This window comes from Pteropus medius, unplaced genomic scaffold, assembly GCF_902729225.1.
Source record: "Pteropus medius unplaced genomic scaffold, Ma_sr-lr_union100, whole genome shotgun sequence".
In the NCBI taxonomy this organism is placed as follows: Eukaryota; Metazoa; Chordata; class Mammalia; order Chiroptera; family Pteropodidae; genus Pteropus; species Pteropus medius.
The window spans coordinates 1,422,863-1,450,398 of NW_024354360.1; the positions used below are offsets into that span (position 1 = coordinate 1,422,863).

The 27,536-nt window shown below is 45.8% G+C and overlaps 1 long non-coding RNA gene and 1 pseudogene across 1 annotated transcript; one reads left to right on the forward strand and one right to left on the reverse strand.

Annotated features, from left to right (window-relative positions):
* The first annotated feature begins 1,453 nt into the window (after positions 1–1,453).
* On the forward strand, positions 1,454–7,630 carry LOC120594123 (uncharacterized). Its single transcript, XR_005650494.1, has 3 exons — positions 1,454–1,747; positions 2,055–2,134; positions 7,279–7,630. It is a non-coding gene; the product is annotated as an uncharacterized LOC120594123 (long non-coding RNA).
* Positions 2,788–2,906, reverse strand: LOC120594169 (uncharacterized; annotated as a pseudogene).
* Positions 7,631–27,536: the final 19,906 nt, after the last annotated feature.

Sequence of the window (27,536 nt, forward strand, 5' to 3'; positions counted from 1 at the left end):
CCTGTATTCTATCCGTTGCGCTTTTCCGGCTGGATTGTAAATGTTTTATAATGGTGGTTTTGCTATTTTTATCGACAGAACCATTTCTTCAGACAAAATTCCATGACAAAGCCTGATAACACGACACGTGCAGGTCGGCTGCTCTGCTGAATTGTCCTGATGGGTGGCGCCAGCCCTGGAAAGGCTGCCTGCAGGCTCTCCAGATTCCTACCTGCTCAGTTGCCCCTACCCTCCAACATCTGATGCCCAGGCCTCGGGGACGCCTGGCCTTTGTGCAGAAAACCTTTACCTTGTTCTTTCTTTATGCTTTCTGAAGAGAAACAACTCATAGCAGAATAGCTTTCATTCCTTTAATGAATTCTGAAATTCCATAATCAGTAAGGGCTTCTCTGAGTTTGGATGTAGAGATGGAGACTTCTTGGAATGCACCTTCCCACAATGGGCCCTTATACTTGCTTCATTCCAAAACTTCGAAGCTAATCACTTTTACGACCTGCTGTAATTGTGTTTGTATCATAAATGCCTGGTGATGTTTAGTTTAATGTCCATCAGTAACTGGGGCAGAGATAATGTTTCAAATGCCCAAAAGAATTGGGCATTTTTCAAAACTAAAAATTTATATAAACTTAAATAATAAAAACAACAAATCCCATTAAAAAGAATAGAGAGAAATTAATTTTTATTCCTCTGGACTTCCTTCAGTGGTCCCATTAGAATCAGCTCTGGATGTCCTGGCAAGAAGAGAAATGACTTTCACCTTGTGAATTAATCTATCAGTCCTGCTGTCTAATGAAGAATAGAACTTCATGTACAGAAGAAAATGTTACTTCTGGGTGGGACTTACTTAAATCACCTTGGGTAACATGTCTTTAACCATGGTTTTGCAAAAGACTTAGAAATATTTAATCTTTAAAAAATGAATGAATCTTAAAAATGAATGATTCTTATATAGTCACTCCATAAAAGCCAAGAGAATATTATTAAATATATGTTGGGTGAACCCATTTCTTGGGGTGCCAAGATAATCTGGCCCAGGTATGTAGCTCTCTGAAAATTTAATCCAATATAAGGACAGTTAATGTGCCCTGTAGACTACCCTCTCAGATGTCCTATGTCTTCAGTCATCTCTCAGCAGTGCGAGTCCATAGCACTCACAGTGAGCTCTCAGAGGAGAGCCTGAAGTGTTGGTGTTGAGGGTGGATTATAAGGGGGGACCCACAGCATTAGACAGTGGAAGGGCAGGTAGCAGAATGCACATTCTTGGGACCAGTTTATGAGTCTGGCTTGTGTTCTCACCAAGAGAGACCGTATATTTATTGCTTGTGGCTCTATTGATTTTATATATATATACACACACACACATATATATGTATATATATTTCTTTAACTTGAGATGTTAAAAAATAGACATATTATATTTATTGACATTTAATTTGCATACCATAAAGTTCACCCATTTTAAGTGTACAATTCTGTGGTTTTTAGTAAACATACTAGTTTAGCGAGCATCACAGCAATGTTGTCTCAGAAGACTTCTTTCCCTACAGAAAGATCCCTCATGACCTTTCTCGGGCAGTTTCTGCTTCCTCCCTCTCCTGCCCCAGGCAACCACAAATTTGCTTCATGTCTCTACAGATTTTCCTGTTCTGGACATGTCATATAACTGGAGTCATATGTGCTGTGGCCTTTTGTGTCTGGTTTCTTTTGCTCAGAATGAAGTTTCAAGGTTCATTCGTGTTACCCAAGTGTAGGTGCTTCATTGATTTTATTGCTGAATACTATTCCATTTTATGTATATATGGCATTTTGTTTGTCTAGTCACTCTTTTATAGACACTTGGGTTGTTTCCACTTTTGGGATATTGTGAATCATGTTGCTGAGTTGGGTTGATATTTACAATTTCTACTTCATGGTTTACCTACTTATCTGTGGCTGCATTCCTTATTGTGGCTCTTAGAAAATCCTAGAGCCGATGGCTAAACTGGAAATACCAGAACTCAGTCCCATATTTACTCATTTGATCTTGGGGCTCATTACTGCCATTTTCCCTGCAGATGCTTCATGTATGGGCGCAACTCACAAAGAGAACAGTAGCGTTCACTGAAGGAGCCAGTAAATTACAGCTGGTGTGTTGGTAAGGCTGGATTTTTTTCTTCATTGAAGAAATACATTTTTTTAGCTGTGGTAAAATACACATAACATTAAATTGACCATCTTAGATATTTCTAAGTGTACAGGTCAATAGCATTAGTACATTTGCATTGTTGTGCAACCATCACCACCCTCCATCTCCAGAACTTTTTCATCTTGCAAAATCGAAACTCTGTCCCCATTAAAAATGAACTCTTCTCCCCGCCCTGCTGGCACTCACTATTCTTTCTTTCTCTATGAATCTGACTTCTCTAAGTCCCTCATAGAAGTGGAACCACAGGGTATTTGTCCATTTGTGTCTAGCTTATTTCACTTAGCATAATGTCCTCAAGGTTGTGTCTAGCTTATTTCACTTAGCGTAATGTCCTCCAGGTTCATTCATGTTGTAGCATGTGTTGGAATTCTCTCCTCTTAAAGCTGAATCATATTCCATTGTATGTATGTACCACTTTTTGTTTATCCATTCATCTGATCAATGCACCCTTGGGTTGTTGTAAATAATGCTGCTGCAAACATGAGTATTCAAATATCTTTCTCTTTCTGTCTTTATTTCTTTTAGGAGAGGCAACCCTTGGTTGACCTCACAGATGGCAAGGACTTTGTTATCTTACAATCCCTTATTTTTAAAATTTTTTATGCCTATAGCACCAGGTCTTCCTAGGTGGTCTCCCATTCAAGTACTAACCAGGCCCGACCCTGCTTAGCTTCTGAGATCAGATGGGATCGGGCTTGTTTAGGGTGGCATGGCCGTAGACTGGGCCTTCATTTCTGATTGTATTTTTCTTCTTACATTGTTTCCTTCCTATAGAGTGTGTTCATCAGTATAAATATTTAAATTTAATATTTAGAGGGGCAAGGAATCTTTTGACCACTATTCTTTGTACTGAAAAGAAATTTTGGCAACAATGACTTGTGTGACAACTCAGAGTGCCTGACTCTATTTTACAACAGAAATTGATTAAGAAATTTCCTTCTTTTGAGGTTAAGAAAACATGAGATTTTTATTAATTGGTCATAATGTCTGCCCTGTGGAGCTTACCAGAGGGAGGTCTAACTTATATCTTGGCCTCAGTGGCTCTGGAAATCTCTTGGATCCTCAGGCCCAGCACACGGGGAAGACACTGGGTACTTCAGTATTTACTTATGGAGATTGAAATGTTGGAACTTGTCAGAAATGCTTCCTGGAAGTAGAAATTTAGTAAGATACTGAGGCACAAGTTTTTTTGAAGCTGGGTGGAGGGAGCTACTAGACACTGGGTACTTCAGTATTTACTTAGATGAGATGTCACTACGTCTCAGGCAGCCACCATGATCTAACAGGAATGATTTCTTGAACTGTTCCCAGGTAGTTAAGCAATAGCAGCCAATAACATCTTTTCTGTTTTGATGGTGGGAAGCAGCCCAAGAAGACCACCCTTGGGAAAAGATGAGGTGATTGACCCACAAGTTTGCAGAAGCTGTCTGCCTACGGCCCCTGGCTTCATGTGCAGAAGCAGACATCCTCAGTGTGGCCAGAGCATGGCCTTGCATATTGCCTCCATCTGGGGCTGTTCGTGTCCAGGGCTATGCGGGGTGAAGGTCACCTGTGCTATATAAGGAGCAGGTCAGTGTCTCATGCTGTTGATAGCCCTTCTCTTGGATTGCTGTGAGAGGAAAGTGAGGTGAGGTGATAAGGTGCCTGGGACATGGCACCTTTTCCAGAAATGGTATCAGGCATGATTATTCTCTGAGCGTGAAAGCATCCAGGCAGCTGAGTGTGGTGGGGTGGGAGGGAGCTGGCACGAGGGACCGGATGTCCTTTTCAGTGACCACTTGACCTCTCCTATCTGGTGGTGGGCAATTTAGAATCCTTCGGCAGATCCAAAGAGCACCAGCATCACAGAGAAAGAGCAGGAGCTGGGGCTGTTTCAAGCAGGCCCCACTGCTCTGTGGCTGGCTGCTGGGCTCAGGGGTGGTTCTGTTCAGGTGTGTGTGTCACTACAGGTTATGCATGTATTTGCCTGCATTATACCTGTATGTTAGAGTTCACATGTTATCTATGTGTGTGTTTGTATGTGTGTGTATTTGTGGATGTGTCTTCATTTGGGCTGGCTGGGGTGAAGGAGTAAGCAGAGGCCACAGGCTCACCATGTCCTTGGATACAGTAGATCTTGGGGAAAGTGTTGAGCGTCTGGGTCAAGGCCAAGTGGAGGACAGGGAGCAGGGCGTGTAGTGGTCAAGCTGTGGTGGAAGATGGGGAGCTGCAGACTGGAGAGGGCTGGTGTGCAGGACCAGGCCTTGCTCTAGGCCTTCCACTGCTGGGGTGGGGGTGGTTACAAGGCCTTGAGGGCCTGAGGAGGACAGTGGGGCAACGGTCAGGCCCACAGCACTTTTGAGTGCCATGGAACTCTCTGCTACAGCATTACCCTGGCGGTGGCCACTCGAGGTAGGTGAGCCTGGGTTTGGCCACCTGAAGGAGCCAACCTTCATACCTGAGTTCAGTGGGAGACTGCGCAGAGGAGCATGTCACTCGCTTTAGAAAAGAAACACATTCACGCAGAGGATAATCGTAGCCTTGAGAACTGTGTGTTCAAATAGCTCAATTATACTTCCCCCAGATTCATCCACAGGCCCTTCACTGTCTGCATTTTATTTCAGAGACCTGAAAATCTCATTTTAAAGCTGAAAGCCTTACTGAACTTTAAAGCCTGAGATCGCTGTCCAAGTCATTTTCAGTGGCGCACCTGGATTTCAGGAACACAAGTAGAACCATCAGTGACCTGAGCCATCTCGGAGTTTCTGATTAACTTTAGTTGGAGGTGAGGAAACTTGTTAGTGTTAAGGAACCCCTAAAACAAAAAAAGATGTGAATGCTCATAATCTCACCTCCCAGAGCACTTCTGTTGAAACAAACTCTAATCCGCATGCACGGTTAGAAAGCTCCAACAAAGGCAGCTGTGGTGAGCGGGGGCCTTGCCCTCCACCAGACCCTCTTCCCAAGGACAACCGCCTCTATCTGTTTCTTGTCATGCCTCCCAGGAGAAAGTACTCCTTCTACTCTATCCTCCTTTGGTCACTCCTCCTCCACAAACTGTTTCTTCCTCCTTTGGCCTCTACTCTCTTGTTTTTCCTCCTCTGAGCCCTAGAGCCATCTCCTTAGTCCCTTTACTTAGCTGTTTTCTTTCTTTCCACACATCTATGCCCTAAACGCAGGCAGGCATGTCTGTCTGCTCCCTCTTCACCCAGTGGAGGTCTAATCATGCCTAGCTCTAAAGAGAGGCAGTGGCTGCTGGGTGCAGAGGCTGCAGCAGCAGCTCTGGTGCAGTGCACTCCAAGAAGTTCACAGTCCCTTCCAAGGCTCTTGGCCATGTGCCCGAGCCACTCCGCCTGACAAGACTGGTGAGTTCAGCCCAAGTGATGTCATGTGTCTCATGAGCCAGGTTTTATGGGGTCTTGGCAGCATGAATCTTTGCCCCTGGGCTACTGCCCTGTCGGTGGGAAAGGCAACCTGGGGGAGATCTGAGATATGCTGCCCAAGAACCAAAAGCAAAGCCTACGTGTGAGTGGGACCACTTGGATCCTCCAACCTTAGCTGAGCAGCCCTCCTGGCCCCACATGGAGCAAGGACAGCTGTTTAAGCAAACCTCATGCCAGGTCTTATGCCACAGCACAGTGAGCCAAGAAGCTCCATTTTGGAGTGGCTTGTTATAAAGCAATAGACAACTGAAACAACAGTGCAAGGAATCTATTCAAACATCGGTAGCCTGATCCTAAACCTCAGACCATGTGTGTAAGTCGCCCATCGTGTAACAGGCAGGCGACAGCCAGACGGGCCCTGGAAAAAGAAGGCATTATTAGTTCCACTAGGGCTGACATCAGCTAACAGAATTAGTGTCTATCTCTAGTGTCTGTCTATCTCTGCTCTTTGAAGTAACCAAAGACAAGTTCTTACAAGTAAAACATCTCAAAAACATGTTGTGATGAGTTCACTATTTAGTGTATTCTGCTTAGTCCAGATTAGAGGTAAAAAAAGCTATGGACTGTGCTGGGCAAATCATATTAATCCCCACAACAACCCACTGTAAGTAATGACTGTTCTTCCCACTTTTCAGATGAGAAAACTGAGACTTAGGCCAATGAAGTCGTGCTCCATTTTACATAGCTGGGAAGCGGTGGAGGGAACTGTACTCAGATTTCTTACTGTAGATATCTAGCATGCATGTTGTGATCATACATTAAAGATCTGCCAGTTAATTTGCAATTGGTCCTATTCAAAAGAACTGTTTATTCCACTGCCTTAAACTGTTCTCTAAACTTACCCAAGTGTCAGTGGGTAGATTTCTCCTTGACTGAAATCTGTGGGCCTAAGGAATTCGATTTTATTATGAGTAGGTTTTTTTTTCTTGGTTTGCTGAATCTCAGCTTCATGGAGCAGAGATTCGTTCCATGGAATCATTACTGTGGAATAAGGGAGTGTCACTAACGTGGCCAGTGTTAGAGCAAACATTTGAGTCTTAGTTCTGGAGTTCCACACAGGGTTCCTCATGTGGAGAAGGCATCCTTTCAATTGAATATGAGTTGTGGAAAACTCACAGAGCTGACAGAGGAAGGGCCTCTACCTGGCCACTCCTGTAGCAAACCAAACTCTGTTGCTCAATCTGGAGACACAGGTCCTCAAAGCCTCAATCCCAATTGGCATGATCCAAATGTCATGTCTGGATGCCCCTTATGTCACATTTCCAGAACTCGTCTCTTTCCTATTATGCTAACATGGATGTCTCTGGTTATTTGGGGAGTTTTCATTCTGATTTCTCTTTTAATTTTCCATTTTAAAAAGACAGGGATGGGTAAACCAGATGGTTTATTCATCTCTGCTGTGCTCCTTTTCTGGATGTCAACAGGTTTGAAATATGTGCTCAAATCTGTATTTGGCAGGAAAACATAGTCATGCAGGGCTCAATCTCGTGGGACCTGGGAGTCATGGGGAAGACCTGAGGCAGGCTAGCTGGGAGGCCAAAGAAAGGAGTGAGCCCTGACACAGCCAGGCTGTGGCTTTATGACAAATAATGTTTCAAGATCCCATTTCTGAAGCCAGTGTTTCAGGTAGGAGGCGATTTAAATCCTGCTTGCTGGCTTGTTATTTGCCAGGGGTAGCTGGAACCCCCAGACGTAAGGCTGGAAGAAGAGTCCATACCACAGTGCGGAGCATGGTGACTGTGGGATCACTGTAAGGAGCCAAGGAACCAAGTCTGAGCCATGCTGTTCTGAAAGGAAAGGAGTTGTGATACAGACACCTGTGGATCTCTTCTGGTCTTCTTCGTGGGATCCTGGAGTTCAAGTCCTGGAATCTCCTGCTCTTGAGTTCCCCTTAGCTCTCAGAGATCAGATCTGCTCTTCCTGTCTTCTGACCACACTGCCCGGGCCCCATTCCTTTCTCAAGAGGCTGTCTTCCATCTGAAGCTCCCACACCTTCCCCTCAGCCAGCCCTCTGCTCTCAAGGGGATCCCGCCTTGATGTGGCACTCACCTGTGTCCAGCACGCCCCCCTCTGCCCGCCCCGAGCAGCATAGCACCCAAAAGAAAGAGTGTCCAGGTCCTAGGGCTTCCTCATGCAGTTTATGAATTCCAAATAACAGCAGCCATCCAGGCTGAGCTGCTGGCTGGGGGTGATGGAGTTAGTCAGCAGAAGGGCAGCCCCGAGGTGTTCTGAGGAAGAGGTTAAAATCCTGGGCTCTGGGTTCAAATCCTGGCTCTTCCTAGCCTGTTTAGCACTCAGTCTGATCACTGGCACAACAAGAATGATAGCAGTGAGTGTCTTCTCGTGGCTCCTCAAAGATACGGCATACTTCCCAGGGCTGGGAAGCACTGATCATGCTCCTGCCTTCAACGAAGGGCACCTGTCAGGTCAAGACCATCAGATTCCCCTCACCACCGCCCCTCTCTCCCCCCGCTCCCCAGCACGGGCACCCACTTAGAATGTAATCCCTTATGCTCACATAATTATAGTTCATTCCCATCATCATTGTCGTGTGAGTCTTGTGGTTTCACGGAATTTAGCTGCCCGAGCTGCTCCTCAGCAAAGCGTGAGGCCAGCCACTGTTCCATCCTCTCAGAAGGCTATGCGCACAAGATTTCACAGCTCTAAGGATGACCTTGAGCTGGTGACAAAGCCCAGGACTGAACTGGCCCAAGTGAGACCTACACCCCATGCTGGCCTGTGTAACAGCCTCTCTAGTCTTCCCGACAGCATTTGGTCTCTCTCAGACAATGTCCCCTGACAGGCATGGCTTTCTGAAGTTAACCTAATCATAGAGCTGCAGAAGGAGCAGAGGGAGTTGCAGGTCTCTCCAAGACCTTCAAGGACACACTGTGGATGATTTCTGGGGATGATTTTATCCCCACACCGGTTCTTTCTCTGTCCTTAGGAATGCAGTGTATGTGGGAGTGCTAGATAGAAATCCAGCCAGCACATGTCGACAGAGAGCAGCCTTGTCTCAGCTGGCACAAAGCCTAGGAAAGGGCTGATATGGTGCCCAGTTGGGACCCTCAAAGCTCAACTCCTGGTGGGAGGGCGGGCCAGTCACCTTTTTTAGATGTGGGCTGTTCCCAAGCCCTGGTTGATTCTGAGTGTCTCAGGAAGCCACTGAGTCTAAAGTTGGTTCTTTCATCAGTAAGACTGCTCCAAGAGGAGAACTCAGGACATGTGGCCAACCCAGCCAGCAGCTCCATAGGCATGATGGGCAGACACCTGGCCCCTGCATTCATACCAACAGTCCATGGAACTGACCTGGCATCAGCATCTGTATGTAAAAGCAATTTCTGCAGAATGTGCTGAGCTAAATTTGAGCCCCCAGGTTCTTCCCACTCTTCTCAGCCTCTGTGAAAGTGAATTAGGCACTTGGAAATATTAGGAACAATAGAAAGTGGCCAATGTGTACTGTGTGGTTTTGGGCAACTGATGCCTTGGACATGCATGGGTTTGACACGTGAGACTTGCAGAGAGAGAAGTGAGCACAGTGAACTCCTTGGCCATGTTCATTATACAGGTAGTCAGCATCATGTCAGGGTGCTTTTCTCTTTTCAAGGTTAAAATCAACCCATGGACTAAGCATGGCAGACTCACCCAGGTTTCTAGTATGCTGTCATCAGTTGTGACAACAGGAAAGGGGGGAAGGGGCCGGCAGAGGGTCAATGGAGCACATTGGGGTGGTTCTTCATTTCATAGAGTGAAGGTCAAGGGATGTGGGAAGGAAGACTGAGATAGGGAAATTTAAGCATAATATTTACTTTAAAAAGAACAAAAATAACAAAGCTCATTAACACCTAAGAATAAAAGTTGTGAGTTAAACCATCATTGATCATAGTGTCATAATATCACAACTGATGTGTATCAGTTATGCATGTATACTCAGTGAATAATAAATATACTCCATAAGTACATAAATGACATAATGACAGCAATAACAGTAACAGAGAGCTTCTGTACGCTGCCCTCGTATAAGCAGGCGCTAGTGATTTTGCATTCTTCAATCCTCTCTGGTCTTTTGGGAGGCACCCCTGGCTCTAGGCATTCGCTCCACTTGGAACCTTCCTCTCATCTTTGTGTTGCTGACTCCTTCTTGCCTCTTGGTTCTCTTCCGACTTTCAACCACGCTCTGTTTTAAATTTCTCCTCATCATCTATCATAATCTGACCAAATTTCTTATCAGTCATTCTACCACCTTCTGTCGCTCCCCCTGGAATGCAGGCTGTATCATGAACACAAGATCTACCTGCCCCTTCACTTCTGCATCTCCAGAACCTGGAACAGTGCCTGGCACTTAGACAGGATAATCCAAAATCTTCCCTATGGCTCCATTCGCATCCCTTCTTAGTGTTCATCTGAGGCCCTGTCTTTCTCTATTTTTTTCCTCCCTGGCATGTTTGCTGTGTCGAACTGACACTCCAATCTTGGCTCCTGACCAAGCCTACCAGCGTGGGGTGGTCCTACCTGGTCTCCTCCCCACCTTACCTAACTGGATCCTCCTCGGCCTGATGGTTTTAGCACAGACAACATTGTTTCTGATCCAGGCAGAGTTGGCCACACCTGGAATGTCACTCACAATACTAGAGAGCACCAGGGTAGGTGCACAGATCTCTTCCTCCCATCTCCTGGGACAAACTGTGCCTGGGCCAGGTGCCGCTGGACACACTGGGTCTGCTCTCTAGGACAGCCAACCAGCCCCTGTTGCTCTCCTAGTTTACAGGGCAAATGAGAGAGCAGCTTTGCCAGGAGGGTGAAAAGAACCTGAGTTTCCATGCCCAATGGTATGTACCTAGGTGCTTGTCCTGGGGGAGACTGAGGATGCCCAGGCGAAGAAGAGCCAGAGGTCTCACTGCCAGATCACTCCAGTAGGGCTCCTGGTGCAATTCTTCAGGCAACCTGCTTGATGTTATCCTCCTTTCAGCCATTATCATACTGCATTAAAACTGGCTGTTTACTTGTCTCTTCAAGTAGTCTGAGGAAACTTTATCTTATGGACCATTGTGTCCCCAGCAGTAGCCAGACTTTAGGTACTTGAAGCCTTTGAATATGCCCATGAATGAGTGATGTGCCCTCTGAAATTACAGAGGAAGGAGCTGCCCACCCACCTTACTTAACAGGCCCCTACTGTTTACATGTGTTGACTGTCTGAGCCTCTAAAAGAATATTTTGGGGGTCCACACACCTCCCTAAGAGCCCAAAGAGAAAAATCTCCTAGCTAGTGAGACTCTTTGGTACTATCAGAGTGGAGAAGCATCTTCTTTTCATTCCTTAATTCCCCACACGTGTGTGTGTGTGTGTGTGTGTGTGTGTGTGTGTGTGTGTGAGGAGAGAGAGAGAGAGAGAGAGAGAGAGAGATTCTACATGGGTTTGGTCATATCACAAACAAGGAAAAAACACTTGCATTGGAACTCAGAGTGAAAGCAGATAGGGAGGTGGCTCACCCCAAACATAGTCTCCAGAGGTGTAAAGGTAATCTAAAACATTGGTGAACATAATGCAATAAAACTTTGCTCGAATGAGCTCAAAACTCCTTTTGAACCTCCCGCCTTTTAGGGAACATATTTTTGACTTTCAGGATGTTTGCTGAATGAGTGGTAACCATGGCAACAGTGTTTATTTGAGAGCAGCAGCATCAGGATTCTGAACAGTCCTTCCCTCATTGTCCTAAAAGTGCCTGCCAGTCCTACTTCCCTTCTTTCTGGGTAGAGCAGAACAGCACAGCCCTAAGTGATGCAGAAAGAGTTACCTCCTTCAGTTCCCTCTCATTCCTGCTGTGAACTCGAGACTTCTTAATTTGCCAACAGACAATTCAAGGGCTATTTCTGATGAAAGGAAGGACGGATCTACAGTAACCCTTAGTATCTAAACAGTGAGGACTTAAAGTTGTTTCTCAACTGGGGCAAGGGTGAATGTCAAGGTCCACCTGTAAAAAAGGGATCCAGCCTACTTCCTCTGAATACAGGATCTAAAAGGGAATATTTGATTTTGTTCTTTCTTGAGAAAGAATGAATTGGATATACTTAAAATTGTGCTTAGTGGGAAAAATACTCAGTTCAAAAATGAATTAAATTTAAATTGTAGTTTTTAAAAAGTATGTAATCGCTTCTTGAACTTGTTTGCTTTTGAATTGAAAATTAATGTCATTGTTCTTCAATACTAGATGAGTCATTCTCACAAAAATCTCCTGCCTTTGTTAGCTGGATGGACTTGCAGTTGCAAAAGGGTTGATTTCCACGATGTGGATCTTAACGCCAACCTACCCGAACCACCTGACATCTACAGTTTTCCTTGGGAAAGACACGTGTTACTCATCACAAACATGTGGATGAGATCAAGTTACCAAGTGTGAGCGCCCTGTACATGAAGGGCTCAGATGGCGATGACTTGAAGTACTGCTCTATGCGATTTGTTAAATGTCTAAGTAGCTAATGTAGAGGCATATCCAGAGGATGTAAAATTATATTATGACCTGTGTGTGGGGCATCTGCCTGGCCATGCTCATATACATCGCCTATTGGGCTGGAGGTGCAGAGAGAAGTTTGACCAGGATGTTGCTCTTCATCCCAGATATTTGAAAGGGAAGGTGGCCAGAAGTCACGAACTCACCGAATTCTTAGAGTTTAGTCATGCGTCATACAGGTCTTTATGAAAAATATCTTCCAGGAAGACTGGCATAACATTTAAACAGCACAGGAATAATTCTGTAAGCACAGGAGTTAGACTATTTGCATTTTTTTTTTCCAAATTCAGGGTGGTTGGAGACAGGAAGTGCAGGGAGAAACGACTGATTTCTGTCTCACATTGAGAACAGCGACCATCACCATTTTCTTTTGCCTTCTGTGCAGAGCTTTTCTGGGATATTCTGGGCCTCCCTTCTACAACTTGGCCATCAAGAGTCAGAGAAGTCGAGTGCAAGGTCTGGCCTGGAGCAGGTACACATGTGCTTTTAATTTTCAAACACTCACCCTTCAGTCTTCTAAGTCACTTTCCCCAGCCACACAAGAGCCCTAGAAGCCAGCCCTGAACACTCGCTTGAGATTTTTCTGCTTCACATCTTTAACTGATGAGTGGGAAAAGTGACCCTGAGAAGTTTCCCATATATTTTTAGTGAATTGAGACAGGGAAATGAAAACTTGATCATTTTGAAAACGGATCACTTAAATGTCACTGCTTTTGGAAAATTAAAGGGTAATTTATCCCCAAAGGAATTAATTTGTCTGTAGATTTTCAAAGCTCCATAGAATCAAGTAAATGAGTCTATGCTAGGATTAAGATTTTGAAATCCAATTGATGTTGATGTTTTTGCTGTTTGGGTCTTTCTGCTAAGAGTATGAATAGGTCATCTGTCTTCTCACAAGAGGGGCAGAGGGAGACTGCGTCCTGTGCTCAGGTTTCCCTTGCTTGAGGAGTGACTAACAGTTTAATTTACTTTAGGACTGAACGGATGGGGAATTTTCCAAGACCCAGGAAAAGACTCCAAGTGGGGTTTGTTTAAAAGAGCACTGAGAGGCAGGCCAATGCAGACTTGCAATCTGGCTTGCCCTGGGATGGAGTGGTGCTGCTCCTTTAAGGGGAGTAGGGTGTGGCATCTCTACCCATTTTTCTGGACAGTGTTACACTGAACCACACAAGGGATGGGGATGGAGCCATAGACAGGACTGACATTAGCCTTACCACTGGGTGAGTGAGGGCTTGAAGCCAGATCTGATTCACTTTAGAGATGATAAAATATTTCTCTCATATCAATAGGCCCAGTGCCTTATTTGGATTTTTTATCCAATAAATGCATTAAAATACATCCCATAGCCATGCTATGTAACTGACTAGAAACTACAAAGTTTTCCAGATGAAGGGCAGGAATAGGAAGGGGTTCACCCTGCTGCATCTGCACTTTCCTTCCTTCCCATGGACAAGTCTAGAGTTATTCCATGTGGCCAGGACCCACTAAGGCATGTTTCCGAGCTGTCCTTGCCACCCGTGTGGGCCTATGGCAGGAGAATAGCTCTGTGGCTGGCACTGCAGCAGCCTCTGTGAAACATGAGGTGAGGATAGCAGCCTCAGCTTACTGGAGACTGACGCAAAAGGCAGCAGTCTGGGTCCTTGATGGCTGCGGAGAACTTGCCTTACTGGAGAACTATGAGATAAGAACGCACTTTTGCCTGGGGCTGCCATAAAATAAGCTCAGCTGACCCTAGGGATGACAGAGCCAAGTTGTAACCAGTATGGTGTGACTGCAAATGTATTTGGGTCAAAACAGAATAAATATTCCCTTGCCGAGCTTGCAGAGAGGCACCTCATTGTATTAACTCACTGTTTAACCCACCATTGAGCACGATGCTTCCTGAGAAGAGTAAATCACAGCTGATGGGACAATAAAAGACAATATTTGGGCTTTGGAAAACTGTTGGCCCTAATGAGCTTGGCACTCCTTGGGACTAAGTGGACAGACGCTGGATTCCCCTCCCCATTTAAAGAGTGTATAAATACAGCTCACAGCAGAAATTCTGTGTGTGTTGTCTGCAGTTTTCCTGAGCTAGGCTTGCCTTTCTGAGAGAAAACAGAATGGAGCCCATTCAGACCACAATTTATAATGATTTACAAAGCATTGTTCTCTATTCCCAGAGAATGTTGTTGTCCCTTCTGCCTTTACCCTCACCCTTTCCCCACTCCTCACTGTTTTACTCTGTAACCTTCCTCAAATCTTTCCACAATCTTATGAGGTTGTGGTCACGCCTCACAATGACCTTGGCCCCACATCCCTGCCTTGGGCTCCTCTTGGCTGCCTCCCAAGCGCACAGTGAACCGTCATCACGTGGCCCTGGTCTCTTCCCTCCAGCTCCTTGGCCATGTGCATAATGCATCGGTTTGTATCATTCATCTTGTAATTGAAACTCCCCTTGGTTAAATTCAGTCTCTGAGTCTCCTTGAACAGGGCGTTCTTTCAGATCCTTTGAAAGAACAGGTGAGTCTCCTTGATCTTTAAGTCTTGTATCATTCCAAAACTTCTTTGATCCTTAAAGCTGCTTTCAGATCCGCCAGCTGGGGAGGAGGGGGCTGGAGGGCAGATGCTAGGGACTCTGATACATTCTCAGGACAGCTGGGCTGCTAAGGGAGGAGGGACAGTTCCAAGCTGTAAGATGTGGTAACGATGTCATCAGGGTTATACTATTTGATAAAATATAATCGAATAATAGCACTGCTACTAGCTAGCATGTGACAGGTTCTGCACTGTAGCCCTTACTCCAGGCCTCACTGGTGATCCCTAAATGAGCAGGCACCCCAAAACATTGACATTGAGAAAATGCTAGGAAAGGATTGCTTCCTTCTCCTCTCCTGTTTCTCTTCCCATTGGGAGAATAACATTAACATACCAAGGTTAAGCCATTGGCGCAGCCAGCATTCCCAGTGAGAACTATTTGCTTTGGAGATAGCCCAGAGCTTATAACACCACTTAAAGCTGATTTCTTGTGGGGTGGGGGGTGGGGCGGTGCTTCTACATGGAAGTAGAGGAGAGAGGAGAGAGGAGGCTGGAGGGAGAAAGGATGTCATTAAATATGGCTGTTTCTCAGCACAGAGTTCCTCTCATGAGTTGGCAACCCCTTTCTCCTGTCCTCTCCACAGAAACAATTTCTCAAGATCTGCCCTATTTTTCAGAGATATTCAACTCTTCCCTTCAGCTTGGTACAGAAGGCTCTAGGCCCGCCACCCCAATGCAGTCCAACACACCTCCAGAAGCCCTGTTCCAAAGGGGCTGTCCCATCTCATCTGCTTTTCAAAGTCCTTGTTCAGGAATGCAGGCCCCTGCTGATTAAATGAGGTTCTTTCCCTGTGTTTTACACACCATTTCACTGGAATAGGTAATATAGATTATTATCTCATGTGATTATCCCAATACCCAGTGAGGTTGACACCAATGAGAAAGCTGAGGCTCAGAGAAATTAATTATTGTGTCTAAGCTCACACAGGTAAACATGGCAGAGCTAGACTTGAAAGATACACCTGGGTCCAATCGCTTCTTCCACAGGTTTATCTCTCAGTCAACACTTTATTTTAATAAAGTGGGCTTCACTTTATTTTCTATGTGCAGAGTGTGTTTTGTACTTAGCACCATCTGGCTATGGGCGATTTTGGGTCCAATTCCAAATGATACCAACTGAAATTCAAAATTTTTGTGCCATGTGTAGAACATGACTCATTATAGCGATATACCAATTCAGTGCTATATAGACGATCCAGGACTTTGAGCTGGAAAATGATTTGATTCAATTAGAAAAAAAATTAAAAATTGTTTTTAAATTCCACTTGTCATCTCAGTCTAGACGCAAATATGTTTGGGAGGCCCAATAGTGCTATGGTTATGGTAATCACTCCCCGCCACGCTCCCCATTTTAAAGCAATTTAAAGTTAGTTTTAGCAATGCTTTTGAAGGGAATAAAAATTTTGCCACCCCGAAGCTAGCTTTTGGAATATTGATTTTAAGCTGGTGATTAAGAAACAAGACTAAGAAAGAACCTTTGACCCTCCCTACTGTCCTGCCTAAGAGATTCAGATGGAAAGGCCTGACAAGGAAGGGAATCCTAGCACATTCGTGTTAGCTTAATCCGAATTGAATATGGTAGATGGGCGGGTGTCAAGCAGGGGCTTTTAGCTAGATTCCCCCTGTGTCTCATTGTTTCTAAGCTGTGTAACAAGAATTTGCTTGTTACATGTGTTCTGCTTTTCCTCAACTACCTATAAATCGCCCATTGTCACTTCTGAAATCTAATGCTCCATCCTCCCTCGTCTACTTTCCCTAAAATGTCTTATATAACCAATGGCGCCTCACTATCTTTGGAATTTTCATGCTTATGTGAATTCTCCATGCACGTGTATTAAATTTGATTTTCTCCTGTTAATCTGTCTCTGTTAATTTGATTATTGGTAGAAGAACTTAGAAGGTAGGAGGAAAAGTATTAATTTTTTTAGTCCCCATACTTTCATATGCACTATTTCAAGTTGATTTTGTATCTTGCGGTAACCCCACGGCATAGGAAAGTTTGGTACTGCCAGTGCCATTTCTGCAGCTGAGTCACACGTATTAAGAAAGCTGCTTAATATCCTAGCAACTAAGAATGCAATCCCAAACTCACAGCTGCACTCGTGTACTCCAACTCCAATACTTTTATTCTTTTTTTCCATTTATCATACTTTCATGTTTTCTACTATTTCCAGAGACTGTACTAGGCATCAGTTAAAACAAAACTGAGTAAGACACAACCTCATCTTTGAAATAGTTGGCATTCTAGAGAGAAGAAAGACTGGTGGTGAGACGCATAATACAGTACGCCAGGGCCAGGATGGCCACGTGGACATGGGGATGGAGTAACTGGTTCTGCTGAGGAGATAGATAGGAAAGCGGCACTGAGCTTGTAGCATCTGAGAGGGTTAGTGGATGTGTTTAGGCAAAGGAGGTGAAAGACATCTAAACAAACTGTCTACCAAGGAACTAGCACTTGGTAGCCGGCGAGAAGGTCAGTGTGCTTGGTGCTGTGGAGCACTTGGGATGATGGAGAAGATGATGAGAATAGTAATAGATACTTGGTCCTGATTGGAGATGGGTTGTGTGCACCGCATGTACATGGGGAATTCACATAAGCATGAAAATTCCAACATTCCAAAATGTGTGCCGTTTTGGACAAAAGAGAAAAAGGAGAAATGGGGTCTTATATTTTAAAAGTGAGAATGGGTGATTTGCAAGTAATTGAGGAAGAGCAGAACTCACATAGCAGGTAAACTTTTTCTAGGTAACACAGAAACAGTGAGATACAGGAGGTAATCCAATAAACATGCCCCTGCTAGACACCCTCCCATGATCCACCCTACTTTATTCGAAGTAGGCTAAGGTGACCATCCCAAGATTCCCTTCCTGAACTAGGCCTCTTAGCTAGAATCGGGGTGGTGGGGTGGGGGGAGAGCCAAAGTCTCCCTCTGAATCCCCTGTTTATCAACAATCAGCTTAAAATCAACATCCCAAAAGGCAGCCTTAGAGTGGAAGAACTTTGGTCCCCTTAAGAACACACTTAAATAACTAAAATAAGAATAATAAGAATGATGTGGAATAATTTGGGACAACACTAAAGAGGCAAGAATATTATTTTTTCTTAAAGATATAATTATTGCTAAGATTTGGAAGCAAGTAAGGGAAACAACAGAGGCTATGATCAGAATAGTTTTAATACCTAACCATATTTTAATTTGGAATGTTGATGACAATGTGGGCAACACATAGGGAGAGAAGCTGAGGGGCAGGAGGCTAGCTAAGAGGCTGACACTGGGGTGAGGTTGGGAGAAGACCTGCAATTCACAGGCATTTCTGCAACGGAATAGAACACATTTGTGACTGAGTGAGTGTATGGGTGATACTGAGGTAGATGTATTCAGGATGGTAGAGATTTTAAGGTCGTCGACTCTCTAGATAGCAATATAATTTACCAGGATTGAGAACTGAAAATAGGGCACATGTTAGATAAAGTTAGCAAATATAGTTTTGTACATTTTGTTTTTCCAGTAGGATGCAGATCTCCTTCTTTCTCTCCTCTCCTCTCCTCTCCTCTCTTCTCCTTCTCCTCCTCCTCCTCCTCCTCCTCCTCCTCCTCCTCCTCCTCCTCCTCCTCCTCTCCTCCTCCTTCCTTCTTCTTTCTTCTTTCTTCTTCTTCTTCTTCTTCTTCTTCTTCTTCTCTGTCTCTCTCTCTCTTCTTCTCTTCTCTCTCTCTCTCTCAGACACACACACACACACACACACACACATTGAACACACACACACATTATTACGTTGCCATAATAATATGCCAAATATCACTTTGTTGAGAAGGCAAGGAGATAAAGAATGATGAAATATAAACCAGGTGAACCTAAGTCCTTTTCAGTTCTAACATTCTTTATGTGGTTCTGTGTTGTTGAGATAATATTATTAGAAGCTTTTCCTCCTTTTGATCATTTGCATGAACAGCATGGTATATTTTCTGTCAGGTCTTTGCTTAAAGTAGTACTTTAATAACTTTCAGTTAAAAGTTAGCCATAGGATAGTCTGGTTCCAGCTAAGATGGGGAAAACACACTCTACTCTTTCTTTCCCACAGGATGGAACTAAAATGCCAGACAGAATGCATAGAGCAGATTTCTGAAGATTGTGAAAAGTTAACAGTAGCAGGCATACTGGGGATGTGAACCAGATGGTTCTAAGTATGGTTGATCTGGCGTGAGTTTCCTGTTTGTATTTTTGTGTATGTATGTATGTATGTATGTATGTATGTATGTATGTATGTATTTTTCTCCTGTTTCTACCAACCTGCACCTCAAAACAATGCGAATCCTGAAATGATGCACTGAACAGAAACCTCCAAGGGAGGTTTGGTCTGAGGAGTGGGAAGAAACAGGGAGACAAAGAAGCCCCCTGCTCCCTAGCAGGCCCCGTGCCTGCCACAGCAGCCCTGTGAAAGTGGTGGGGAGGGTGATGGACAGGCTCTGAAACCTCGAGGAAGGGACTTTTCTCTCTCGTCGGGGGGAGGTGTCTGAAGTGTTGGGCCAGATCGTTGTCATGGTTTTCCTTTTTCTACCCTCAGATAGACAGACATTCTTGCAGCAAGTGCATGGTAGAACAAGATGACGAGTGCTCTGCCTGCTTGTGCCCACTTGGTTAAGGAAGCTGAGCTTGGAGGCTGCCTCAGTAACACCAGCGGGTCTCCTGGGTGAGTGGGTGGGCAGATGCTCACACAGCTTCTGCAGGAGCTTTTGCTCTAGTGCCAGGTCACATACATGCCCACTTTGACCACAGCCACTTATGTGGGCACAGGTCTGCTCTGGCATGTGAGGACTACAGACTCCAGATTTCTGCAATGTGGAGAAAAAGGAAATCCTGGAAAGGTTGGGCAGCTGAGGCCAGTGTCTGGCAGATCCAAACTCAGAGCCACCAGCCTCCTGGGAATGTTTTACCCAAGGGGGCATTTGCTCGGTGAATATGCTGGAGAGATATGGGTTTACCTCTCTGGTGTTTTGGGGGCTGAAGACTCCTTGCAGGGAGCCAAGCCTGGCTTTCCTCTTTGGGAATCTTCATGTCCTTAGGACAGGGGTCTCCAACCCCTGGGCCATGGACTGGTATCGGTCCATGGCCTGTTAAGAACCAGCTGCACAATTGGTGGTGAATGGCAGGTGGGTGAGCAAAGCTCCATTTGTATTTGCAGCCACTCCCCAGCATTAGCATCATCACCTCAGCTCCGCCTCAAATTATCAGGTATTAGATTCTCATAGGAGCATCAGTCCCTGGTACCAAAATGATTGGGGACTGCTGCCTTAGGATCATACGCAGGCTTATTTCATGCCACGGATGTAGGAGTGTTGCCCACCAGGCTGGGATCAAGTCCAAGGGCACACACCTCCAAATATACTTCGCTTCCGCTCCCTAAACACACTGTTTAATTTTTAAGAGAGAAACATCATTTAGCCTGAGGGAGGTGAACCGGAAGTTGAATAAGCGAAGGGTCAAGGAAAGCAGCCTATCAGTGTAATGTGGCTCCGAGGCTGTAGGAGGAAGGGGGTCTGAGAAGCTGGGAACCTGATACCTGGCCCTAGGAAGAACTCTGAGGCTCCTCTAGCCCAAGGCTCTAGATAACCCCTGCTGGCTTCCTATCTGCTCAGCACAGGCTGGTTGGGTCCTCCAGGAAACCCCAGAACTCCCACTATCCTTTGCCACCCTGAACAGGCCTGAGCAACTTATAATCCTTCTTGGGGCATCTGAAAAGTAGAGGGTGATGCCAGGAGGTCAGGCCGGTGCTTCTCTAAGTGTGGGCCATGGACCAGCTGCATTGCCCTATACCCTCCTCCTCCCCTCCCCCCGCCCCCCCAGCTGGTTAGAAGTGCAGGCCCTGGGGCATCTCTCTGACCTACTGGTGTGCATTAGCAAGCTCTCTGGACCAGCTCTGGGGCAGCTGCAGTTTTAATATCACTTGGTTCAACTTTCGGGGGTCAGTTTGGGCTGGGATTCCTCCCCGCCGACTTAGAAGCTGGTTAGTGCAGGACACTCCAGTCCCTCAGCAATTCTTAGCCTGTCTGTCTGCCTTTGCTCTCCACCAGTGCCTGCTGGCATGGCTGTGGGCTGGCTTGAGGCCACGCTGCCAGACACTCCCACTGCAAGAGCACTTTTTTCCTCCTCTGGCCTCCCTGCCTGCCCTACTCAGACTGCCCACCAAAGGAGACACAAGTTACAGTCTGGGATCTGGTGTAAACTCCCAAGAAGCCAGCCACAGCAGAAAACTTTTTTCTTTTTTGAAGTTTTGTTCACCCTCAAGTGTGGGCACATTTCCAATACCCTATTCCATATATAGGCTTGCATGTTTTGATATAGAAGTAACTTTCGCCTTGATTTATGGTCTTGGGATGGCACTCAGGCCTTGTGCTGCTTTCTTGGTGTAAGGGTGGCCTTGGGAGGGGTGTCCCTTAAGCCAAGTTGATGTCTCCCCCACCCTTACAGAAGGCTTCTGCCTCAGGAGTGTCAGCACCAGCTGCTCCCACCAGGCTGTGGAATGAGTACCTCTGAGGAGTAGATTCCTTCTAAAGACTCTTATTTTGGTCAATTCTTAAACTCTCATAGGTTTTTCCTAGTTTACAAGCAGGAACCATGCAGAGCTCAGGTGAAACCCTATCTGAGATCCTAGCAAAGAATTCACACTTTACAGGGGACTCAACTCAGAGTCACAGCTGCCATGCTGAGGATCCTCCAGTTGACCTTAACCTGGTTCTTAAGGTGAGGTGCTGGAAAGAGCATGGCATCCCTGTAGAGTGCATTACAAATCCACATCGTTAGTCTCTTCCCCTAATGAGTCAAGAAATCTGGGGTGGGTGGACTGCAAGGAGATTCCCCTGCATGCTCAAGGTTGAGAACTGTGGGTTTACACCAAACCCTTCATGTTGACTTTCTCCTGATGTCAACTGTGCAGATGTGTGGCCCTTCTCTCATTCCAGGGATCAACGCTGCAAGGTTACACTTGGGCCTCCTGATTCACTCAGAAATGGTCTCTTGAACAACCAGACCCCTTCCCATCCAGGGGCTTGTGGTTAGGGCTGCTTTTCTGAAAAACTGGGAAAGAAACACAGTATAGAAATAAGTATAAGTGATGGAGGAGGAGAAAACAGAGCCCCTAAAGCAAATGAACCTGGAAAAGCATCTTGGGGAAAGTTTTCCAGTCACAGTGGATTGAAAACACGCATCTCAATGAGCTGTCTTCTGAAAGAGACTGAGAGCTGCACATAGCTCTGAAACTTCAGCTGCAGTTGTCCTCTGAGAAGAGTCCCACCACATCTGTCTGTGCTCCCTGAACTGACACGGCTGCTTCCAGCCTGGTGACTGAGCGTGCGCACCACACACACGTGGACACACAGACACATAGAAACAGACAGACAGCCATGCACAGACACACAAGGACAGACAGACACATATGGGCACACAGACACACAGACACACAGACACACAGACACAGACACATAGAAGCAGACAGACATGTACAGAGAGACAGATACACACAGACATCCACAGATATACAGGGATGCATACAGACCCACACAGAAACACACATATCGACACATGCAAGTGTGTGCACACTGTAGATACACTAACAGGTGGGCAAAGACTGGCTTTGGCTACCTTTCCTACTCAGCTGAGCTGCCTTTATCAGAGCGAGTGCTCTATCCTTCTTGTCCTTCAGTCTCTGCCCAAGTTCCCCACAGCACAAGGGCAATGTGGGTTTGGAGTTCATAAGGGAAAATCAGAGCCACCATTTTGTCCACTGTCTCTTGGGGGCTTGGTGGCCACACACTGCACGGGTATGATGACAGTGGCCAGCTACTGCTGGGACATAGGAGGTGGTAGGAAAGGTGACTGGTATGGGATAAAGCAATTGAGTTCTTCGGAGAGTGGGAAATCCAACCCTGGAAACTCTGAGCTTCCAAATGGATCCCCAGTGAGAAAAAAGCCACCTGGCTTTAGTTGTTAAAACAAACGGGTTTAATATTAATCAGTGAAACTTAAAACCCCATAATGTTTCTCTGGGGTGCGATTGTTTGCAGCAAGTGACTATGACAACACTATGATGTAGGATCTGTGTGTAAGAATGTGTCTTCGTTTCTGAGAGTTTTGCCCCTCACACCTTTGGGGTGAGCATCTTGCAGGGGCAGGGCAGGCCCCTGGGCATCACTGTAACCCTGGTGGGGACCCAGATGCAAAGGCCAAGGGTTGGTGCATACAGCAAGGCCAAGATTTTGAGGCCAACGGGTTTTGCTTTCTACTGAAGTGCAGTCTTGGGAGACGTTCCTGGAATGGACAAGAAAGTTTTTAGCATCTCCTTAAGCTAGAGAAGACAGTGGAAGAGTACAGTCACTCAGCTAAGGAGGTCGAGGTTCTCAGAAACCTGGGATCTCAGTGTGGCCGTGGCCGTGCTGCTCTATGTCTGAGACAGCTTCCAGAGTCTTCTCTTCTCCCATTTTGTGCTCCCACAAACAGCGATGCTCCCTGAAGCCCATGGTCCCAGCACTTTCTGATGACTGAGCGTGTGTACCACACACACACACACACACACACACGCACGCAGACGTGGAATCACAGAAACATAGAAACAGACAGACATACACAGACAGACATGCACAGACAGACACACGTGCAGTGTCGGACTGCATGGCAGCAGGCCCTGGGCTGTCTGGAAGTAGACAGCGATCTTATTCTGGTCTTTTTCTAAAACTTCTTTTCAGACAACTGTCTGAGGAGTTAGGAGTAAGAATGATGACCCTGGAGAGCTCTGGAGTGCCCTGAATTTCAGTTTTTCATGGACTCGGGGTGATGGTTCCTGCCTCATTCTGTGGTTGGAACATAAACAGTGGATTGTATGAATCCCGACTTCTTTGGCTGGAGTCCTCCAGGGTCCACATGGTAGGTAGCAGGAGGAGGAAGCAGGCTGACTTCAGAGTGCAGGAATAGTCATTCTTCAAGATAAGGTGATGCTTGACAGCTGTTGACCCACCCAGGTGGATGTCTTGCTGGATGGAAGGAAGGACCTCAGGCCCTTTATAGGAGAGGAGGTCCACATGGGGCAGTAGGCCTGGTCTGGTGGTCTCAGGACTGACTCCCCTTTCAGGTCACTTCAAAGTCTAAGGCAGAAATTGGTGTCTGTAAACTGTGCTGAGGAGCAGACCTGCCAGACTCTGTGGGTCTCATTGAGTGGTGGATAGAGTGTGGGCATCACTCAGTGAGCAATAGGGAAGAGTGGAAATGGGGAGGTGTGCCAAGCAGTCCGATGGAAACCCTGATGGGCGTCCCTAGGCTGGGGTCTGTGGACTGAGAAGCTCGTCCTGTCCTCTCTTTGGGAGTGAGTTTTTCTCCTGCTGCCAGGCCCAGGACTGTCACCCCAGAGACCTCCCTCTGTTAGGCTGGGAAGTTGAGTGTACAAGTCCACTTGGATTGCTATGACAAAGCACCATGGATGATGCTTAAACAACAGAAATGTATTTCCTCAGTCCTGGAGGCTAGAAGCCTGAGATCAAGGTGTCAACAGGGCTGGTTTCTCCTGAGGCCTCTTTCCTTGGCTTGTCAATGGTTGTCTTCTCCCTGTGTCTTCACATGGGCTTTCTTCTGTGCATATTTATGTCCTAATCTCTTCTTATAGTCAGATTGGATTAAGGCCCACCACAATCCAATTTTACAATAATTTTACAGTAATTTCCTCTTTAAAGGCCCTATCTCCAAAAACAATCTCATTCTGGGGTACTGGAGGTTAGTACTGCAACATATGAATTTGGGAGGGGGACACCATTCAGACCTTAAAAGCTAGTAGAGCTGTCTGAGAGGGCTCTTGTCTCCTACCTCCTCCAGCACCCAGCTCTGTCCTCCTGGGCATCCACCAGCATTCAGTCCTGCTCTCAGAAAGTGCTTGACCTACATTTTCCCAGAGAGAGACAGAGACAGAGAGAGAGATGGAGAGAGACACAGAGAGAGGCCTCTAGTTTCCACTGCTGTGTGCTCAAGCAGGGAGACTTTTTAAAAGAAACAGATGCTCCCTGACCTCCGGAGCCAATGCAGTCTATTTAATGTGGTTGACCTTGGATTTGCCTCAGCCAGTGCACGCCCACCCTGAGTCACCTGGCTGTTGTAGAGATTCCTACCACTCTGATAGTCCCTCGGAGGGTCCCTGTTGTGGTGGCTCTAACCTGCTCCTTTACGTCCACTTCACGGCCTTTTGCCATCCCCTCTCACTTTCTTCACTTCTCCACTTTTCCTCCCAGTTAATCCACCAGCATCCAGACTCATGTCTCAGAAGGTTTGGGAAACTCAAACCTAGGTGAGACAAGAATTGTATAAAATGCTTGCAGCATTTATACGTTTATGAACCCAAAACAAATCAACACATTAATAGCAAACAAACTTTAAAACAAATTAAACAGAAATTGACAGCTTTAATCTTTTTGACAGATGAGTCATTAGTTGCCACTTGGGGTGAGCAGCAGGGAGGCTTTGGTGCCGATTGCTGTGCAGTCCCAAGCTGATGGGGCTGGACTGCAGGTGACTTTCATCCACAAGGAAGTGCTATGCTCGCCCCTCAGCGATACCATCGCTTGGCCTTTGCTTGGCCTTGCCACGTCACTCCCTGCTAAGCTCTCCTTTCCATCGAGGGCAGCTAGAGTGAGGCTTCCAGGTACTAACGGGAGCGTCAACTCAAATGTGATTCTCAGGGGAACTGCCCAGAAAGGCCCACTCACAACAGATGATCCAGAATGTATTGTTTCTTTGTTTTTTAACCTAGTTTTTTTTTTTTTAAAAAACAATGATAAAATACACATAGCACAAAATTTACCATCTTAACCACTTTCAAGTGCACGGTTCGATGGCATTAAGCACATTCACATTGTCATGCAGCTATGCCCATCGTCTATCTTCAGAACTCTTTTTATTTTGCAAAACTCTATTCCCATTAAACACTAACCTCCTAGTGTACCTCCCCCCAGATCCTGGCACCCACCACTCTCCTTTCTGTGTCTCTCAGTCAAACTGAGAGACACAGAAAGGGACCTAGGGACCTTGTCTAGGTAAAATAATACAGTATTTGTCTTTTTGTGACTGGCTTATTTCACTTAACATAGTGTGCTCAAGATTCATTCATGTTGTAGTGTGTGTCCGGATTTCCTTCCTTTTGAAGGCTGAATAATATTCCTTTGTATATATATAACACATTTTGTTTATCTGTTTGTGTATCAATGAACATTTAGCCATTTCTACCTTTTGGCTATCGGGAATAATGTGACCATGAATCTGGTCATACAAATATCTCTTTGAGCCTCTGCTTTTAATTCTTTTGGACAAATATCCAGACATGGAATTAAAGGGTCATGCAGCAGAATGTGTTTTTAATTATATTTTAAAAATGATCCTAGAGAAGAAAATATTATTGTGAATGATCCCTGTTGGTCTCCATGATACATCTTTAGACCAAAGGATCTGTGTACATCAGCTTGGGGAAAGCCATTAATCCAGTTTGAGTTTCCCACAGAAGCATACCCAAGACCATGATTTGGGTGCAGGAGATTATTTGGGATGTGACGCTGAAAAAGACTTTGAGACATCTCCCATTGTTCTTAGAGGTGCTTTGGGTGGAAGCAGCTTTGTGCTGGCTGTCACTGACATGCCTTCTATGGCCCCTGAGGTGTAGCCGACCTATGGGATCACAGACCCTTCCCCCAGTGTGGAGGACTGATCCTCCCCTGCTCCCCTGCAGGTTTCCCTTGGCTTACCAGACCTAGGCCACAATGTCCTGACTACAGGGAACACTTGTCACACTGTTGGAGGAGACTCTTTCTGCCTGGGGTCCAGCAGCATCACTACCCCCCACCACACACACCTATATACTCGCCCACAGGCCAAGGCCTTCCAGAGAGATGGCTCCCTGTTTGGAGTGACTGAGGCTGCATGATGGCTGTGGGTCAGTTTTATTGCTGTACACTTGAGTATTTGGTGTAGGTGGTGGTGTCTTCTAGTCTGAGTGTTTCATATCTGTTATATCTTGATGTCTGGATTGAACACTTAGGTTTTAATAACTTCTCGATTTTGGAGGGACAAGTGGCTATATGTGAACGATCTAGGGTGGATGATGGCCGCTGCCCTGAAGGCATGAGGACAGAGGCAGAAACATTTGGCTGGCCTTGGAGATGGTGGGCCCTGGACACACAACTGCACAAGGAGGGACTGGCAGACAGATGTAGGAACTGAGAACATTGGAAGCACAAGCATCAGGCCTCTGCATCTGAGGCTGAGGCGGGTGGCTGCAGAGGATCGACAGTGACTCAGGGATGACGGCCCCAGATGGAAAAGGATAACTGGCAGAGAGGCCTGCCTGTCTCCTCCATGTCAATGTTTGGCCACACATTTCCTAATGGAATGATGCCCGTGAACCCAGCTTTCATTTTTTGAGAATTCCCCAAATAGTTGGAGCTCTTTGGAGTAAAGAGTTTACATAAGCCATGAATATAAAATATTTGGTTTTTATTATATGAGTAAAATAGGTTGGAGACATCCATGTGTAGACACTGCAAGGCACATTGGATCCGACTTCCACTATTTTAATAAGGTGAAGCATTTTGGAAAACAAACAAACAAACACTTTAACCTTGATCTTCCCCTACATCCCTACATTTTATTCATTTAACATTTCTTTTTTGAAATGGCTTTGAAGTGCCCTAGAGCCTGGAGGTGGGAAGGGGGTGGAATTCCTCTGACTGGGAGCAGCAAGCTTCTCTGAAGAGTGCAGATGGGTTTGGGCACCGGCAACAATGGCAACAAATGTAGCGAGTCCTTTCCTTTGATGTAGGAAG